Here is a 21,406-nt window from a genome sequence, read left to right on the forward strand (position 1 = left end):
CACACTGCTCACTGCATGAAAGACCAATAAATCAAGAGATGCGTTGTTGGGGCAAGGAATACTGACTTCACTCAGAAAATCAGCAGACCAACAAGATGGTAGACTAGTGTCCCAGAGAATCATTTGTCTGGGTTTGGATGCTAGTTTCTTTTACAGAACAAAGAGAGGACAATGAGGAGGTGTAGTAAGATAAGGCAATAAATTGTTGCAAATACTTCCAGGTTCCAGCCAGACTCTGGAAGGTGTGTGTTTTCTTTTTTCCTGCAGCCATATAGGTCAGGATGTTTCCTATGAGCTAGGCAAAGGTATTTTAGCTTAACTCTCAGGCATGGGAGGCAGAGTTCCCTGAGATAGGCCACTATGTACACTTTAAGCCATAGGCAGCATTTCTTTAGTGATTCAGCTCAGTTCAGTCGCTCGGTCGTGTCAGACTCTTTGCGACCCCATGAACCACAGCACACCAGGCCTCCCTGTCCATCACCAACCCCCTGAGTCCACCCAAACCCATGTCCATTGAGTCAGTGATGCCATGCAACCGTCTCATCCTCTGTCATCCCCTTCTCTTCCTAGCCTCAATCTTTCCCAGCATCAGGGTCTTTTCAAATGAGTCAGCTCTTTGCATGAGGTGGCCAAAGTATTGGCATTTCAGCTTCAACATCAATCCTTTCAATGAACACCCAGGACTGGTCTCATTTAGGATGCACTGGTTAGATCTCCTTGCAGTCCAAGGGACTCTCAAGAGTCTTCTCCAACACCACAGTTCAAAAGCATCAATTCTTAGGCATTCAGCTCTCTTTATAGTCCAATTCTTACATCCATACATGACTATTGGAAAAACCATAGCATTGACTAGACAGACCTTTGTTGACAAAGTAACGTCTCTGCTTTTGAATATGCTATCTAGGTTGGTCATAACTTTCCTTCCAAGGAGTAAGCGTCTTTTAATTTCATGGCTGCAATCACCATCTGCAGTGATTTTGGAGCCCAGAAAAATAAAGTCAGCCACTGTTTCCACTGTTTCCCCATCTATTTGCTATGAAGTGATGGGACCGAATGCCATGATCTTAGTTTTCTGAATGTTGTGCTTTAAGCCAATTTTTTCACTCTCCTCTTTAGTGATTATCTTGTAGCAAACGTGATAGAATAAAATTGAAGTTGTTCAGTCCTGTCTGACTCTCTGCAACCCTGTGGGCTGTAGCCCATCAGGCTCCTCTGGTCATGGGATTTTCCAAGCAAGAATACTGGAGTGGTTTGCCATTTTCTTCTCCAGAGTATCTTCCTAACCCAGGGATCGAAACCCAGTCTCCTGCATTACAAGCAGACTCTACCCCCTGAGCTACCAGGGAATCAAGGTTAGAACAAAAGAAGCAGATTCAACAGAGTCAGATTTGCTCTTCCCTATTACAAGGAAGTGTGTGCTTATGCTAAGTTGCTTCAGTCATGTCCAACTCTTTGTGACCCCATGGACTGTAGCCCAGCAGTCTCCTCTGTCCTTAGGATTCTCCAGGCAAGAATGCTGGAGAGGGTTGCCATGCCCTCCTCCAGGGGTCTTCCTGACCCAGGGATCAAACCAGAGTCTCTTATGTCTCCTGCATTGGCAAGCCAGTTCTTTACCACTAGTGCCACCTGTGAAGCCCCGTTACAAGGATGCTGCTGCTACTGCTGCTAAGTCACTTCAGTCATGTCTGACTCTGTGCAATCCCATAGATGGAAGCCAACCAGGTTCCCCCATCCCTGGGATTCTCCAGGCAAGAGCACTGGAGTGGGTTGCCATTTCATTCTCCAGTGCATGAAAGTGAAAGGTGAAAGTGAAGTCACTCAGCCATGTCCGACTCTTAGTGACCCCATGGACTGCAGCCCAGGGGATTTTCCATGGGCGAGTAGGGTGCCATTGCCTTCGCCGATATATACAGGCAAATTACAGAAGGTATTCAAATGGCAGCTAATGTGAAAAACGCAACATCTCTAGCATGTGGAGAAGCAAATTTGAACAATGAGATAAATTTACTTACTAGATTGCAAATGACATTGTAAATTATCATACAAATTTACCTTTGTTCAATAATTATTATGTTTCAGTAACTGTTGAGGTCTTTGTATTTTATTTAATTATGCTAAAATGAAGGCTCCAAGAGAACAAGGACCAGATTTTCATTGTTCACTTTTGAATCCTCAGACTTGGGCACAGTTGCTGGCAAGTAGTAAGCAATCAATGAATATTTACTGAATGTTCAGTAATATATTCAGTAATAATGAAATTGTTTGCAGTAGCCTAGAATGTTTCTTCTCACAGCTGACTCATTCATCCAGCCTCAGCACAAAAGTAACTTTCTTCCTCTGTTATTCTTCATCTTACCTAAGATTGTTTGCTTTGCTGAAGAGCTATGTTCACAATCTGTAGTGATTTAACTTGTTTATGATTTTTCTCCTCCTGCTAAGTGAGAGCTTGCTAAGAGCAGGAACCATATATGTTTTGTTCATTGCCATTTATCCAGGCAAATAAGAATACCTCACCCATAATAGAGACTGAATAAATGTTTGTTAATTGGATTAATGCATGGTGGGAAAAAAATGAAAAATTGAAGTATAGAATACCAGCAGTTATTAAAAAGAATAAGCTAAATCAATGTTCCCTCATATGGAAAAATATCCATGATAGAGTAAATTTGAATAAATGGAAGTGGTAGGAAAAACCCTACCTATATTTTTTAAATGTGTTTCGATATCCATGAAAGGAAAATAGTTTAAAATAACCTCTGAGATAAAGGGACCGAGTACATAGAAGGCAGTAGACTTTGGGAAATATCATTATTATTTTACATGTGTTTGTATTTTATTATTTAATATTTTTGCAATGTGCACAGTAAAGAAATTTAAGGTTGTGAAATATATATTAAAAGGAAATTAATGCTCACTATTGTTAATCCTTGTCATATTTGGGGCTTCCAAGGAAAGGAACATACATATACATATGGTATAATTTTCAGAGGAGCAATTCATAGCTTCAAGCAAGTTTTCAATGGATCCTACTATCCCCAAAACTTCCATGGAGTAGGATAGAACCTCTGGCAATAGGTTATACATTTTTATCCAGGATACAAAGATGGCTGTCTAATTTCCCTACCCAGTTATTTTCTACTCTTACCCCATTTTCTTGAGCTGGTGGAGTTCACAATTTATGATGTTCCAAAAAGATTCTATAATAAAAATTTTCTGCAGCAAAATAAATTTTGAAAACACTGCACCCTGTTACCAACCTCCTTTGAAATTTATAGCACATTATCCATTTTTAACATCTCACAAAGATCAGAAATAAACAAGTTTTTTACCTCCAAACCCAGAATGTCTCGAAGACATTGGAGCGTAGAACATGCTTTGTATATCTTCCAAAATCTTGCAGAACAGTTTTTGCTCCAAACAACTGGTGGGGGAAAGCTGAGAGAGGCTATGAGCACAGGTGCTAACACCACTTTGTTTCAACAGCTGTTCTCCTTACTGCTGCCACTAAGCAGTTTTAGAATTTCTGGTCTTTAATCAACTTCTATCAGCTCACATACTTCAGCATTTTTTGTTCAGAAAATGAAATCATTCTCTCAACGTCAAGATGCATATCTGTCTTGAGCTCTTGAAGCAGTATTTCTAATTGCCCTTAGAATATTTACACTTAAATATTTCACCATTACCTCTGATTCAAGTGGCTAAAACTAAAATCATTACTTCATTCCTCCCCACCAGAGTCTTCATTTCTTTCCTTAACATCATTATTCTTCTGCACTCCTTGGTAATAAACTTTAATTTGCCGTTTCTTTCATTCCATAAACTCAGTAAGTTGTCAACTTTTGTTCTATTCCAGCCTATTGAAGTCAGTATGGATAAAGATTCAATCATTCTTGTCATTTCCTCTCAACTATCCATCAAATTTTTCATTAAGAGCCCTATCTGAAGTATCATCTTCTCTGAAAAGTCTTCCATGAGATTCACTCAGGCCTCTCACAATTAATCTCACTTTGCTCTGTAAGCTCATTACATTCTTTTTGGGCTCCTTTTTATAGCCCTGTGATCTGGTATCATATGATTTTAAATGTATGCCACCTCATGGTCCCAGAAGGCTGCTTGAGCTCCAGCCTTCACCTATACATTTCAACCATTAGAAAGGAGGAAGGGCAAAAGTACACCACCTGCCTTATAAAAAGATGTGAAAGACAAAATGCATCTGTCAATCAAGGAGATGATTTTATTCAAGCTACTGGGGGCACACCCTAGGTCCTAAGATCCAAGTGTCCCCACTGCATGGTTTTGCTTTAGATATTTATAGGGAGGCATAGTGAAATCTCGGGTGGGGTGATTTGCAGCTGGGGTCATTTTACAGTTAGGGGAAACCTCAATCAGCTGAACAGAAATGTTTATCTGTGTTTAGTTACTTTCAAGCAGACAAACATTTTTAGTATCAGCTTATCATTCATGAGACAAAGAATCAGAGCTGAATATACCCAGAACTAATGTCATTTATATCTCATTTGGGGAAAACAAAGGGATGGGGAGTTGGAAGGACTGTGTCTGGCCTCCTCAGAGGTTCGGGCGAAAGTGAGAGACATCTGAGAGTTTCATGGGAGCCCTGACAAAGTGTGGATGGGACTCACCTGAGTCATGTGCGGAAGGGTAGTTCTTTGAGGTAATCCTTTTCCTGGAACATAGAAAGGAGAAGGCTTAGAAAACAGGAGGTGGGGGAATTTCTTAGCCATCACTATTTTCCCAGAGCAAAACTTTAGATCAAGCTGAACATTTTAAAGGTTTCCCAAAAGCCTCACACAATGCTTCTGTCTAAACATAATTGTCTGGTGTCACTTAATCATGTGGCTCCGTCTGGCTTTAAGGGAAGCAGGGAAAAGTAATCACTTAGATGAGAGGCAGTAAGGCCAGATAAAAATGGGTGCTATTACTAAACAGGTAAGGGTGAGCTATTGATGCTTTTGAACCGTGGTGCTGGAGAAGACTCTTGAGAGTCCCTTGGACAACAAGAAGATCAAACCCATCAATCCTAAAGGAAATCAACCCTGCATATTCATTGGAAGGGCTGATGCTGAAGCTGAAGCTCCAGTACTTTGGCCACATGATGCAAAGGGTCTACTAATTGAAAAAGACCCTGATGCTGGGAAAGATGAAGGCAGAAGGAGAATAAGGCAACAGAGGATGAGCTGGTGTGATGACATCACTGATTCAATTGATTCACCAGTTAAGGGTCAGGGAATCCTGGCGTGCTACAGTCCATTGGGTATCGAAGAGTTGGACACAACTTGGCAATTGAACAACAAAGGCCAAGCTACCCAGTTAGCATGTCCCTCACCGGGCTCTGTAATGCTCCTGACTGCTACCCTTTTCCATCCTTGCATCTTTCTAATCTAGTCCCCATATGGTAGCCAAAGCTCCCTTTTTAAATTGTGAAATTGATCGTGTCCCTGCTTACTTAAAACTCATCAGCTGATTTAAGAATAGAAAACAAACTGAAAAGGTCCAGAACAATCTGGATGTCTCCTATCTCCAACTCTATCTTACTTCATTCTTCTCTTCATGTGCTTGTTATATGACGGTCAGTAAGAAGAGACTTTCCTACTAGGTATAGAAAAAAAATATGTGTCACCGTAGCAATTTTAAAAAGGTATTATAAGCATAGAAACAGATAGTTTGATAGAACAAAATAGAGTTCTAAAAACAAATTCATATATGGGAATTGTTTACAAGTTACATTTTAAATCAGAGGGGAAAATATCATGGTATATTTAATAAACATTCTTGATGGAATTATCTACAGATGAAAATGATAAAAATCAATTTCTACTTCACACCATATAAATGTATAATATATTAAAAAGCAAAATAATAAACAAAAATCTACTGTGTAGCAGAGGGAACTATATTCAGTATCCTGTAATAACCTATTGGAGAAGGCAATGGCACCCCACTCCAGTCCTCTTGCCTGGAAAATCCCATGGACGGAGGAGCCTGGTAGGCTGCAATCCATGGGGTCCCTAAGAGTCGGACACAACTGAGTGACTTCACTTTTACTTTTCACTTTCATGCATTGGAGAAGGAAATGGCAATCCACTCCAGTGCTCTTGCCTGGAGAATCCCAGGGACGGGCGAGCCTGGTGGGCTGCCGTCTATGGGGTCGCACAGTCAGACACGACTGAAGTGACTTAGAAGCAGCGGCAATAATAACCTATAGTGGAAAATAATTTGAGAAAGAATATATAATATCTTCTTTATATAATATATTTTATACACATGTACAGACACATATATGTAGCTCTGTTTGCTGCTGCTGTTAGTTGCTAAATTATGTCCGACTCTGCAACCCCATGGACTATATAGCCCGCCAGGATTTCCCAGGCAAGAGCCCTGGCGTGGGTTGCCAGTTCCTTTTCAAGGAGATCTTCTCAACCCAGGGATCAAAGCCGAGTCTCCTGGTTGGCAGGTGGGTTCTTTACCACTGAGCCACCTGGGAAGCCCAGTTCTGTCTGCTCATACTTATTTTGTAACTACTGCCAGTTGTGCTCTGCCGAAAACCACCTGATCCCTGAATGAAAGTGAAGTCGCTCAGTCGTGTCCGACTCTTCACAACCCCATGGACTGCAGCCTACCAGGCTCCTCTGTCCATGGGATTTTCCAGGCAAGAGGACTGGAGTGGCGGGCATATCCTATTCCCACCTGGTTAGTATGAGACTTGTTGAGGACATCACTCCAATTCATAATTTTTTGTCACTTTTAGTATTGAAATATTCTTCTTGTAGTATTAGAATATGCTTATTTGGGGCTTCCCAGGTGGTGCTAGTGGCAAAGAACCTGCTTGCCAATGCAGGAGACATAAGAGATGCTGGTTTGATCCCTGGGTTGGGAAGATCCCCTGGAGGAGGGCATGGCAACCCCTTCCAGTATTCTTGCCTGGGAAATCCCACAGACAGAGGAGACTGGTGGGCTACAGTCCATGGGGTCGCAAAGAGTTGGACATGACTGAAGTGACATAGCAGCAGCAGCATGATTATTTTAATGCTAAAATTAAATGTTAAGTTAAAAACTAAATATTGAAATTGGCTCAGTTATTAAGATTCAGTGCTTTTCATTGTTAAACTCAGAGCTATAAGCCAACCTTTCACTCTCCTCTTTCACTTTCATCAAGAGGCTCTTTAGTTGCTCTTCACTTTCTGCCATAAGGCTGGTGTCATCTGCATATCTGAGGTTATCGATATTTCTCCCAGCAATCTTGATTCCAGCTTGTGCTTCCTGCAGCCCAGGGTTTCTCATGATGTACTCTGCATATAAGTTAAATAAGCAGGGTGACATATACAGCCTTGGCATACTCCTTTTCCTATTTGGAATCAGTCTGTTGTTCCATGTGCATAGGTCAGGTGGTCTGGTATTCCCATCTCTTTCAGAGTTTTCCACAGTTTATTGTGATCCACACAGTCAAAGGCTTTGGAATAGTTGATAAAGCAGAAATAGATGTTTTTCTGAAACTCTCTTGCTTTTTCGATGATCAGCAGATGTTGGCAATTTGATCTCTGGTTCCTCTGCCTTTTCTAAAACCAATCATATTGATTGATTTTTAAACATTAAACCAATCTTAACTCTTGGAAATAAATGCTACTTTGTCATAATGGATTATCCATTTTATATATTGCCATTTGATTTGCTCACATTATGTTAAATATTTTGCATCTATGTTTATGAGGAAATATTGGGGCTTCCCTGATAGCTCAATTGGTTTAGAATCTTCCTGCAGTGTGGAAGAGCTGGGTTCAATCCCTGGGTTGGAAAGATCCCCTGGAGAAAGAAACAGTACCCACTCCAGTATTCTGGCCTGGAGAATTCTTGGGGTTACAAAGAGTCAAACAAAACTGAACAACTTTCACTTTTCACTTTTTTTTTTAAATGAGGAAATATTAGTATTGGTATTCCTTTCTTGCAGAGTAATTGTTTTTTTGATTTTTGTTTCATGATAATTCTAGCCTCACAAAGTAAATTGAGAAATGTTCCCTCCTCTTGTATTTTCTTAAAGTTTATGTAAGAGTGGTTTTATTTCTCCTGGGAAAGAATACACCTGCAATGCAGGAGACCCCATTTCAGTTCCTGGGTAGGGAAGATCCCCTGGAGGAGGGCATGGCAACACACTCCAGTATTCTTGCCTGGAGAATCCCCATGGACAGAGGTGCCTGGTGGCCTGCAGTCCATGGGTTTGCAAAGAGTCAGATACTTCTGAGCAACTAAGCACAGCACACAACACAACATTCTGATATAATTCATTGGTGAGGCCACTTGAGCCTGGAGTATTTCAGAGGAGAGAATTTTAAATTACATATTCAATTACTTTAAGAAATACAGTGTTATTCATGTTTCATGTTTCTTCTTATACCAGTTTTTATAATTTCTGTTTTTCTAGAAATGTTTCCATTTCATCCATACTGTCAAATTTATTAGCATAATAATACTAAGATTCCTGTATTGTCCTCCCCAGATCTAAAGGATCCAAAGTGATGATCTTTGTCTTTATTCTGATATTGGCAATTTGGTTTTGGTTTCCTCAGTTGCTTGCTAGTTTTACGTTGCTTTGCTAGAGTTTTATCCATTTTATTAATATGCTGAAAAGATATTTTGATTTTGTCAATTCTCTCTGTTGTTTTCTCTTTATTTTTTATAAATTTGTATAAATTTGTATAAATTTATATATTTTAAAATTTTTATTTTTCTTCTTTATTTCTACTTATTTTGGATTTTTAAGTTGCTCTTCCTTTTTATTTCCTTAAATAGTAAGCTTTGGTTAGTAGTTCTATACTCTCTTCTCATCAACTATAAGAATTTAAATCCACATGTTCTGCTTTAAGGATTCTTCAAGTGCACCTGCAAATTCCCAGATGTTGTGCTTTATTATTATTCAGTTAAAATATTTTCTAATTTTCTCTGATTCATGTGCTACTTAGAAATGTGATACTTAATGTCCAAATACTCAGGGACTTTCCAGATGTATTGTTGTTATTGATTTTCAGTTTAGTTCTACTACTGTCTGAGAACATACATTGCAAATTTACATATTTGCTAAGACCTTTTTTGAGATTTAACTTGTGATGTACCCTAGAGAATGTTCCATGCACACTTGAAAAGAATGTGTGTTCTGCTGCTGTTGGTTGGAATGTTTCTGATATGACTGTTAGGTTCATTTAGTCTCAATGATAGTTCATGCCCAATGTTTCCTTATTGATTTTCTGTCCAGAAGCGCTATCTGGTATTGAAAGTGAGGTACTCAAATCCCCGTCATCATTGTATTGTTGTCTGCTTCTCCCTTTATATCTGTCAGTATTTGCTTAATATATTGACATTTAGGTGCTCTGGTGATGGGAGCGTATAGATTTCCAATGTTCTTAATAAATTGATCCTTTTGTCATATACAATGATTTTATTTGTCTTTTCTTACCATGTTTGGCTTAAAGTCCATTTTGTCTGATAATAAGCATAACTATCCTGCTCTTTTTTGGGTTACATGCGTATGGACTGTCTTTTCCTATCCCTTTCCTTTGACCATATCTGTGTCCTTAAAGTGAACCTCTTACAGGGAGCATGTAGTTGGTTCCTGCTCATTTTTTTAAAAAATTCATCCAGTAACAGCATATCTTTGACTGAAGTATTCCATCATTTACATTAGAGCTATTGTTGATAGGTAAAGACTTGCTAGGACCATTGTTTCCTGGCTCCCTCGTTCCTTTGCTTCCACTCACACTGCCCTCCTTTTTGAATTGATAGGTTTTCCACAGTGGAAGGCCTTGATTCCCTTCTCTTTATTTTTTGTGTATTTACTGTAGGTTTTTGTTTTGTGGGTGCCATGAGGCTTACAGAGAACATCTTATGAATATAACAGTCTGTTTTACACAGAGAACTTCAATCACATATAAAACCTCTAAACTTTTATTCTCTTCCCCCTGTCACTTTATGGTTTTGACATCAAAATTTACCTCTTCTTATGTTCATCTTCAAATTAGTATAGTTACAGCTATTTTTAATACTCTTGTCTTTTAACCTTTATTCTAGAGTTAAGCAGGTAATATTCCACCATATGACAGGATTCTAACTTACCAGTGTGTTTAATGTTTTCATATGTTTTTTTGCTACTAATTAGCATTCTTCCATTTCAGCTTGAAGAACTCCCTTCAAGATTTCTTATAAAACAGAGCTAGTGGTGAAAATTTCCTCACTTTTTGTTCATTGTGAAGTCTTTACATTGCCTTCATTTCTGAAGGACAGATTTTCTGGGCAAGGTGTTCTTGGATGGCAGTTTTTGGCCTTTAAAACTTTGAACATAGCACCCCACTCTGTCCTGGCCTATGAGGTCTCTGTTGAGAAATCTGATCACTGTAAGGGGGTTTCCCTGTAAGTTACAAGCTTTGTTTTTCATTTCTTTTAAGATTCTCTCTTTGACTTTCTGGTTTGAGTTTTGTGTCTTGGAGATGAACTCTTTAAGTTCATCTTGTTTGTTAACCTTGAGCTTCATGAATTTGGATATCCAAATCTCTTTGTAGATTTGAAATCTTTTCATTCTTTAAATAAGCTGTCTGACTTCTTTCCTCTCTTCTCCTGGAACTCCAATAATTCACAAATTGGTTCTTTGCTTAGTATCCCATAGATCATGTGGGCTTTCGTCACTCTTTTTCATTCTTTTTCTTTGATTTCCTCTGACTGGATAATTTCAAAGTTTCTGTCTTCTATCTCCCAGATTCTTTCTTCTCCTTGTTTTATTCTGATTCTGGTACTCTCAGTTGCAGTGAAAACTGCATTTTTTTTTTTTTTTTGGTATTCTTTACATCCAGAATTGATTTGATACTTTTTAATGATTTCTATCTTTTTGTTAAGTTCCTCACCTTTCTCATGTTTTTGTTTTTTATTTCATTGAACTGTCTTTCTGTGTTTTCTTGTCATTCATTGAGTTACCTTAAAATAGTTATTTTGCATTCTTTGTTGGATAAATTGCAGGTTCCCATGTCTTTGTGTTTGTTTACTAGAAGATTATTGTGATCCTTTTGTGTTGTCATGCTACTTTGATACTTCATGTTCCTAGAAGTTGTCTGCATTGCTGTCTTCCAGCAGTCTTCCAGCCACCTCCTCCAGTCTTTACTAATGGTCTACCCAGTCGCCTTCTGCATTCCTTACTAATGGCCTTCAGGAGACAGATACCTTCCATAGCCTTGCTGAGATTCTGAGGCTATCTCAGACTTTCTATGGGTAAAACTGCTCCACACTTCTTTCTTGTGGCAAAATTTTAAAGCAGTATGCCTTCTCTGAATCTTGAAAAAAACCAGGTGTGTGCTGACAGCCTCTTTTGTATTCCAAAAGATGATGCTCAATCTCAAGTCTGTGGTCTCTCCCCAGCCTGCAGATTTGAATCCAGTTTCTGTGTGGTCATAATGAAAAGCGGTAGTTTCTCAGTTACGTCTGACTCTGCGACCCCATGGACTGTACAGGCTCCTCTGTCCGTGGAATTCTTCAAGCAAGAATGTTGGAGTAGGTAGCCATTCCCTTCTCCAGGGGGTCTTCCTGACCCAGGGATCATACATACCCAGGTCTCCTGCACTGTGTGCTCATAGTCATCTGCCAAAGATTACTCTCTCTGCCACTATCTGGAGTGTGCACAAGGGTCTGGCTACAGGCCTGGGAAGTGTGCAGGTTACATGCATGGAGTGCTGTGGGTGCCTGTGGGCTAGCTGGGGAGATTTGCATATTAGGTGTTCGCAGTGGCTTGCAGGTGGCCTTGTAGATGGAGCCTGTGGACAGTAAGTATGATCTGCATCCTTTTAATGCCCTCTTAGTCCTATGTTAGTCCAGCTTTCCCATCCTCTTCCTGACCTCAGTCATGTAGTCATGATTCTATACTCTAGGTGGAGCAAGAGAGAAATGACCCCCATTGGCAGCAGCCTACACAGTTGAGGAAGCCATGTGCTTACTTTTTTCCTCTAGGGTAAATCACAGCTGAGAAGATCTGTCTTGACCTTAAGCTGTGCCACCTTAGGGGAAATATAAGTTGGGTAAGATCAAGATGCTCTTTTTACCTGCTCAAATGCATCCAAATTTTATACTTTTTTTTTTTCCCCTCCAGTGGTATGCTGGAACTTCTCACCTGGAAACCTATACATCTACAAAGGGTCTTTCTTTCACGGGTGATTGTCTAAGACAGTGTTTTAGACTGTGGCTGAGAGGGGCTAGAATTGATACATAGGCAACTGCAGAGTCCACAGCCAGGACTGAGATCTGTTTGCCTACTATCCAGGACAATAGTGGGAAAGATTCCTCCTGGGTCCTTTGACATATGCTTCTGGGTCACACAGCTCCCTCAGAGGCATTTCTGTCTATGGATAGATGGCAACGTTTTGTTTTTGGTGGGGCCACAAATACAAGGAATGTCGCATGCCACCATGTTGCTGATGTCACTGAGAATTTTTCATTTTAAATAATGTAATTTTAAATGCCAGAAATTCCATTTGTTATTTTAAAGAGTCTTCTGTTTTCCTTTAAATCCTTGAGCATAATTATAGTAGCTATTTTAGAATCCTTATCTGCTAATTCCATCATCCCTGTCATTTTAGGATCTTTTTATTGCCTTTTTTCTTCCTTCCTAGTATGGATCAAGTCTTTCCGCCTCTTTGCATGTCTAGCAATTTTTGGTTGGATGCCGGATATTATTTTTATGTAGTTTAGTGTTTGAATTTTATATTCCTTTAAAGACCTTAAAGTCTGTTTTTTCAGACAGTTATTTGAGAATCTGTTTTATATTTTTGAGGTTTCCCTTCAGGCTTTGTTATGACAAGCCTCCACTGACTGAATGGACGTGAATTTGAGCAAACTGTGGGACATAGTGGAGGACAGAGGAGACTGGCATGCTGCAGCTAATGCAGTCACAAAGAGCTGGACATGACTTAGGACTGAACAACAACAATGACGCAGCAGCCTTTGCTCTAGGACTGTTTAGCTGTAGCACTAAGGCATGACTGTTCTGAGGTCTCAAGTGACTGTCTTCTGTATTCAGTAGTCCTCTCCTCTCTGCCTGAAAGGAACTCCAATATCTCCCAATCCGTGTGAACTGTGGGAATTGTTAGCTTATTGCTTTTATGGATGTCACACTTTGGCTGTACTTGTAGACACATGACCAGAATTGAATTGAGTCAAAACCCTGAAGAGATCTCTGTGCAGATTTCTGTATCTCTTCTTCTGCATGGTTCCCTGGTATGAGTCTCTGCAAATCTCAGCATCCTCAGCCTCCTCAATTTTTTATCTGTCTTTTCATCCCAGTTATTTAATTTTACTTATTATTCCCTATCTATACTGTAAACTTGAAGTTGCTTCCATATATAAAACTGAGATGATCACAGTTCAGTTCAGTTCAGTTGCTCAGTCGTGTCCAACTCTTTGCGACCTCATGGGCTGCAGCACGCCAGGCCTCCCTGTCCATCACCAACTCCCGGAGTTCACTCAAACTCATGTCTATCGAGTCGGTGATGTCATCCAACTATCTCATCCTCTGCCGTCCCCTTCTCCTTCTGCCCTCAATCTTTCCCGGCATCAGGGTCTTTTCCAATGAGTCAGCTCTTCTCATCAGGTGGCCAAAGTATTGGAGTTTCAGCTTTAGCATCAGTCCTTCCAATGAACACTCAGGACTGATCTCCTTTAGGATGGATTGGTTGGATCTCCTTGCAGTCCAAGGGACTCTCAAGAGTCTTCTCCAACACCACAGTTCAAAAGCGTCAATTCTTTGGCGCTCAACTTTCTTTATAGTCCAACTCTCATGTCCATACATGACTACTGGAAAAACCATAGCCTTGAGTAGACGGACTTTTGTTGACAAACTAATGTCTCTGCTTTTGAATATGCTATCTAGGTTGGTCATAACTTTCCTTCCAAGGAGAAAGCGTCTTTTAATTTCATGGCTGCAATCACCATCTGCAGTGATTTTTGAGCCCCCCAAAATAAAATCAGCCACTGTTTCCACTGTTTCTCCATCTATTTGCGATGAAGTGATGGGACCGGATGACATGATCTTAGTTTTCTGAATGTTGAGCTTTAAGCCAACTTTTTCACTCTCCTCTTTCACTTTCATCAAGAGGTTCTTTAGTTCTTCTTCACTTTCTGCCATAAGGATGGTGTCATCTGCATGTCTGAGGTTATTGATACTTCTCCCGGCAATCTTGATTTCAACTTGTGCTTCTTCAAGCCCAGCATTTCTCATGATGTACTTTGCATATGAGTTAAATAAGTAGGCTGACAATATACAGTCTTGACGTACTCCTTTCCTGATTTGGAACCAGTCTGTTGTTCCATGTCTAGTTCTAACTGTTGCTTCCTGACCTGCATACAGATTTCTCAAGAGGCAGGTCAGGTTGTCTGCTATTCTTTTCTCTTTCAGAATTTCCCACAGTTTATTGTGATCCACACAGTCAAAGGCTTTGGCATAGTCAATAAAGCAGAAATAGATATTTTTCTGGAACTCTTTTGCTTTTTCCATGATCCAGTGGATGTTGGCAATTTGACCTCTGGTTCTTCTGCCTTTTCTAAATATAGCTTGAACATCTGGAAGTTCACGGTTCACGTATTGCTGAAGCCTGGCTTGGAGAATTTTGAGCATTACTTTACTAGTGTGTCAGGTGAGTGCAATTGTGTGGTAGTTTGAGCATTCTTTGGCATTGTCTTTCTTTGGGCTTGGAATGAAAACTGACCTTTTCCATTCCTGTGGCCACTGCTGAGTTTTCCCAATTTGCTGACATATTGAGTGCAGCACTTTCACAGCATCATCTTTTAGGATTTGAAATAGCTCTACTGGAATTCCATCACCTCCACTAGCTTTGTTCGTAGTGATGCTTCCTAAGGTCCACTTGACTTCACATTCCAGGATGTCTGGCTCTAGGTGAGTGATCACACCATCGTGATTATCTGGGTAGTGAAGATCGTTTTTTGTACAGTTCTTCTGTGTGTTCTTGCCGCCTCTTCTTAATATCTTCTTCTTCTGTTAGATCCATACCATTTCTGTAGTTTATTGTGCCCATCTTTGCATGAAATGTTCCCTTGGTATCTCTAATTTTCTTGAAGAGATGTCTAGTCTTTCCCATTCTGTTGTTTTACTCTATTTCATTGCATTGATCCCTGAGGAAGGCTTTTTTATCTCTCCTTGCTATTCTTTGGAACTCTGCATTCAAATGGGTATATCTTTCCTTTCCTCCTTTGCTTTTCGCTTTTATTCTTTTCACAGCTATTTGTAAGGCCTCCTCAGACAGCCATGTTGCTTTTTTCATTCCTTTTTCTTGGGAATGGTATTTATCCCTGTCTCCTGTACAATGTCACAAACCTCTGTCCATCGTTCATCAGGCACTCTATCAGATCTAGTTTCTTAAATCTATTTCTCACTTCCACTGTATAATCAGAAGGGATCAGTTAGGTCATACTTGGATGGTCTAGTGGTTTTCCCCACTTTCTTCAATTTAAATCTGAATTTGGCAATAAGGAGTTCATGATCTGAGCCACAGTCAGCTCCCAGTCTTGTTCTTGATGACTGTATAAAGCTTCTCCATCTTTGGCTGCAAAGAATATAATTAATCTGATTTCGACGTTGACCATCTGGTGATGTCTATGTGTAGAGTCTTATCTTGTGTTGTTGGAAGTGGATGTTTGCTATGACCAATGCGTTCTTTTGGCAAAACTCTATTAGCCTTTGCCCTGCTTCATTCTGTACTCCAAGGCCAAATTTGCCTGTTACTCCAGGTGTTTCTTGACTTCCTACTTTTGCATCACAGGGCTCATCTTCTTGTTTCTCTTTTCTTAAGCATCACAGTTCTGCTCTGTCTGTTTCATATTTTATTCAGTTTTAGTTGTTTATGCAAGAAGGTAGGTCCTGTACAAGATTCTTCTGTATGAGAGTAAGATCTTTTCATTAAGTTGAAGACTGAAACTTAAAGCCCAAAAGTTTGTTGGAAGCTCTGTGCTTGTTATGAGAAGTTTTGACTGCTGGACCTTGTAATATAAATAGCATGCATGATTGATTTCATTATCATTCCCCATAATAGTTATTATCTCTAAAATCTTTCTTTTGGACATCTCACTTCAAAGTTCAATTATTCCTTGGTTCTTTTTTCAGTTAAATAGCTCCAGATGACAAACCTCTCATTTTCTGTTAGGGTGTTTCAGCAGTTCTCCCTTTAATTTCATTTTTTCCCGTTACATAACCTTATTCTGAAGATATTTTCCACGTAATTATTTGATACTTTCAGAATTAGTTTTTCAAGTTATTAATATTTTAAAAATCTGTCAGATTTTTTATTTGTGGTGTTTTATATTACTATAGTGTCTATTCTTACTTTTACTCCTTTAATCATTTAATGTTTATTTTATAATCCTTTTCAGATTGTTATATCATCTTCTGTTTTTAGGTCTTAATTCTCTTGGTGGCTGTATCTATGGACACTTTCACATTGTTATTTGTTTCCTTATGTGGAAACAGAATTCCTGATCACATATAAACAGCAGTTTTTTATTTGCTTATAACAGCATCCTTTGGATCTCAACATTTCTGAATTAGGTTTTATTTTAAATTTCAGTTTACAGTTTTTATAAATATGAGTAGCAGAAATATAATTCTCATTGGTTCATTCACAGCTGATTTTTTAAAAATTTCCTTTCCATCCAAGGCACTGAATAAAGTACAGGGAAGCTTCCTTGTTGTTTTGCTGGCTGAGTTTATGAATAAAGTGGCATTATGCAAGGTTTTGTTTCTGATATAAATCCCAAACCTATGCCTTTTGCCTCAGATGTTCTATGGTGTACTAGTCTCCCGCTGTAAGATCTATATGAGGGTCTGAATCCCTATTAGCAACTGAGTCAGCACACATATACGCATGTTTGTGTGTATACACATATTTATACACATAAATGCATAAAATGCACGTATACATATGTACAAAAAACAAAGGCATATGTATAAACAGTTACACATATATATATTTAAATCTACTCAACATTTCAATATATATGTAAAGAGAAGATGTGTCTTCTCTATCAGTTACCTGACATATAGCTGAAATGTGCCTGAAATTCCTTTGAGATGCTGGGATTTCTATGTATATGCATGTGTAATGTGTGAGCAGGGGACAGGACTAAGGAAGGGACAGTTTTGCTTTGAATTACCGAGAAAACTTAACACATCTCATGATGAAATAACACGCCTTCTCCCTTCAGAACTACTCTTTCCTTATGTCCAACTCCTAACCTCTCCCTTACAATCCCTCATACAACCATACATGAAGTCCTTCCATCAAATCTTCTAAAAATTTCTCCAGGAGGTTCACTCTCTCCTTGTTATTCCAGGTTCCATCATATTTCACTGAGGCAACATCCCCTGAGAGAAACTACATTCAGTCTTGTCCTGGCTCTCCTCACACAGACGGCATAGTGATCTCTCTTAAACACAGTTCTGATCATGTCATTCTTCCGCCTAAAATGACCAAATAGTCTTCAAATACTCTTAGAAGATAGGCCAAAACCCTTAACATGACCCAGCTCACTGCGCTGTAGCCTCATGTAGTACATTTATTTAGCACACTGACTTTTAAGGTCCTTGAGTGCGCCAAGTTCCCTTCCAACTAGAGTTCTTTGCACATACTATTTGCTCCGCTTGTAACATTGTTCCTAAAAATAATTAAATATTTATTCCCGTAGATTTTGGTAAATGTTTGTATTTCTTCATAGAGTATAAGTTCCATGAAGACAGGAACCAGTCTTGTTCCAGCTCTTAACAAGACATACTTGAGACATAGAATATGCCCAAAAACTATCTGCTGAAGGAAGAATGGAAACAAGAACAAGAAGAAAGAAATACAATATTATGAGCTTTAATTGGAATGAACATTTGATAAAGTGAAATTGATCCAACTATCAGTTCAGTTCAGTTCAGTTGCTCAGTTGTGTCCCCACTGACTTTACAGCCCCATGGACTTTACAGCCCCGTGGACTGCAGCATGCCAGGCTTCCCTGTCCATCACCAACCCCCAGAGCATGCTCAAACTCATGTCCTTCGAGTCAGTGATGCCATCCAACCACTTCATCCTCTGTCATCCCCTTCTCCTCCTGCCTTCGATCTTTCCCAGCACTGGGGTCCTTTCCAATGAGTCAGTTCTTCGCATCAGGTGGTCAAGGTAGTTGGAGTTTCAGCTTCCGCATCAGTCCTTTCAATGAATATTAAGGATTGATTTTCTTTAGGATTGACTGGTTTGATATCCTTGCAATCCAAGGGACTCTCAAGAGTCTTCTCCAACACCACAGTTCAAAAGCGTCAATTCTTTAGTGCTCAGCTTTCTTCTTTATGGTCCAAGTCTCACATCCATACATGACTACTGAGAAAACCATAGCTTTGACTAGACAGACCTTTGTTGGCAAAGTAATGTCTCTGCTTTTTGACATGCTGTGTCTAGGTTGGTCCTAGATCCAACTGTAAACAACTGCAATTAATTGATCTTCAATTCCATTTCGTTTTTGGTAAGGCGGTGGGGTGGGGGGATAAACAAACTTGTTTTCTCAGTAGAGAAAGGAGACATTTAGAAAGATGAGAGTGGGAGCAGAGGTCAAAGTTTAGGGACTTTATACCACACTTCATATTTTAGTTCATTTACTTATCATGGAGTGAACAAAAAAGTTACAATCCAAAACTCTGAGATAATTTCCTCCTACCACTACAAACACAGCCAACTCCAGTTAGCATGATTTATCATGATTTTGGAAAGTTGTTTTAGTAATGGTGACTTAAAGCAGCAATTTTGGGGGTAATGTATAACAATGAAAAAAACTACTAATTCTTTTTATGTTACCTTTGTGCTTTTTCCTTCCCAAAATAGAGTTTTCCTTTGGTTTTTGGTTAATAAAAGCCCTGTATACATCCTGGCATCCTTGTAGAAGTTATTGAGACAGTAGAGAGCAGTACAAGAGCACATCTCAGGATGAAAATACTGGGCTGCCTCTGGGCTCCCCTTGGCATGATGTGTGGCAAGGCCAGTTAGAGGAAGACTTAAGCAATTTAGGAAGCTACGAGTTGAGAAGATATAGTCAGCATCAAGTCATTGAGTATCTCAAATTGTGGAAAACACGTGAAATTTTAAACATGTTGATGTTTAGAAATCTTATATCTGATGCTCATAAACAGGAATACACACACTCTTCTTGACAACGGCAGACCCTGGCTTTTCTTATTTTGTTTTGTTAATGATCCATCCTTATTTTTATTGAAAAAGCAAAAGTGATGAGTTTTAACAGGTTGGGTTTGTATTCATGACATAGACAAAGGAAGTTTAAGTAGGAGCTATAAACATTTTTCGTGCTTGCAAAGATCACACCTAGGAATTTATTTTTATGTTATGTGGTCTCATGTTATTCTTATTTGGTTGAGTGAACTGGGAAGGTTACTGAACTTCGAGAAATAAATTCTGCAGTACTGTATGCCATGCATTATGAGCCACCAAAAATAAATCACAGAGGGGAAGCACATGCCAAACAATTCCAAAGATACTTCTATTGACTGTGAAGCAGTTCAGTGCAGTGTTCAGCTAGGATGAGGCCATCAAGTTAGAGTATGTAGCTTCAGTGGAATTTATATAAAGCTCTAAAGTCTGTAAAGCTTGACAGAATTGAGCTATCATTTTTTTTTAAGGTTCCCTGTCATAGGAGGAGGTAGAAGTTGAAAGAAAGCAAGTAGGATGGCTTGGCTTATACACTTAGGTTTACCCATAGGTCAGTCTCACAGGTACTGGTAAAAGGTACTCATGCCTATTTAATTACAGGGAAGTTTATGCAAGACTGGTTCTGTCTGTGGTACCTGGAAGACTGATAGTTCCAGGTACTCAGAGAGAAAGTGAAATAATTGGCTATTGTGCTACTGATGACATGAGGCCAGAGAAGCTTCCGCAAAACAAATTATGCTGGAAAAAAGAATTTATTTTCTTTTCCATACTCAAAAATTAACTTTATCTCATGGTTTTATGAGAAGCAGATGATCTTTGGATGTTCATGTTGGAATATATTCATTTGTGCTTTACAAATGATTTTGATAATAATAGCAACCATAAAATAATAGCAATGATTACAATAATTACTTATATTGATAATAACAGAATTATACACTTCATAGAATTTAAGACTTCACATATTGACACTTCCAACCTTAGAAGCATCTAAAATTGATGGAGGGTTATAATCATTGTCAGCCAAACACCATTGCCTGTGAATTCAACTTGGTTATAGCTTTTTTAAAAAAACTGTATTGAGAATTATTGTGCACACAGAAAATAATAGAGACAAATGTGCAACAAATGATTAAATATGCCTAAATAAAACAACTAAAACAGATTTTCTGATAAGTATAAAACAAGAATTCTAAGGGATAAGAAAGTATATTATAGTTAAAGTAGTATTCTGTTTCCCTTAGTGGTACATAAAACAATGCTGTATGTTATAATCAGTAGTGTCTCAGGTTTGATAAAATATGACATTTTTATATCCATTTTATGAGTGGAGAATCTGAGGCCAAGAAAGGCCAAGAAAATTCCCAGAAAACATAATATAATATAGTTTCTCATCTATCATAGTTCACCGCATATTCTGAATAGAAAAGCTAAAAGTGACTATTTCACTCTATTCTTACCTTCCTTTCCAATGAAAACTTCATTAACAATTGTTCACATTAGTGAACAATTGTTTACTTAGTGAAAAAAGCTATACTTTCAAAAAAGAACCCAGAATGCCTATTTCGAACATAGGAAGCAAGTAGTACTATGATGTTGTCACATCACAGAAACTGAATTCTGAAAATCCACAAGAATTAAAAAGTTTATTTTGGCTCATCATTAAATCAACCCATAGTTAGAATAAATCTATGGAGATACAGAAAGTTCACAGAGTGAAATTGCTTTAAACACATAACAAAATTTAAATGTTAAACCTGTCCAAAACTTGATTGCTTGAACAGCATCCTTAAGTGCCCTACATTTCAAAAAAAAGCATAGATATAAAAGAGATAAATGTAATATTTTGGCTCTTCCTTATAGCTCAAATAGTAAAGAATCTGCCTGTAATGCAGGAGGCCCAGGTTAGATCCCTGCACCATGAAGATCCCCTGGAGAAGGGAATAACAACCCACTCCAGTATTCTTGCCTGGAGAATCCCATGGACAGAGGAGCCTGTTGGGCTACAGTTCGTGGAGTCACAGAGTCGGACATGACTGAGTGACTAACACTACTACCAGTATTACCAACATTATATTCTCTTGGGTCAACAATTTCATGTCTCTTGTCTCTCCAAGTAGAGTCTCAGAGTGTGGGATGAAACTTGGATGTCAATACACTTA

The sequence above is a fragment of the Capricornis sumatraensis genome, chromosome 5 (genome assembly GCF_032405125.1).
Source record: "Capricornis sumatraensis isolate serow.1 chromosome 5, serow.2, whole genome shotgun sequence".
Classification (NCBI taxonomy): Eukaryota; Metazoa; Chordata; class Mammalia; order Artiodactyla; family Bovidae; genus Capricornis; species Capricornis sumatraensis.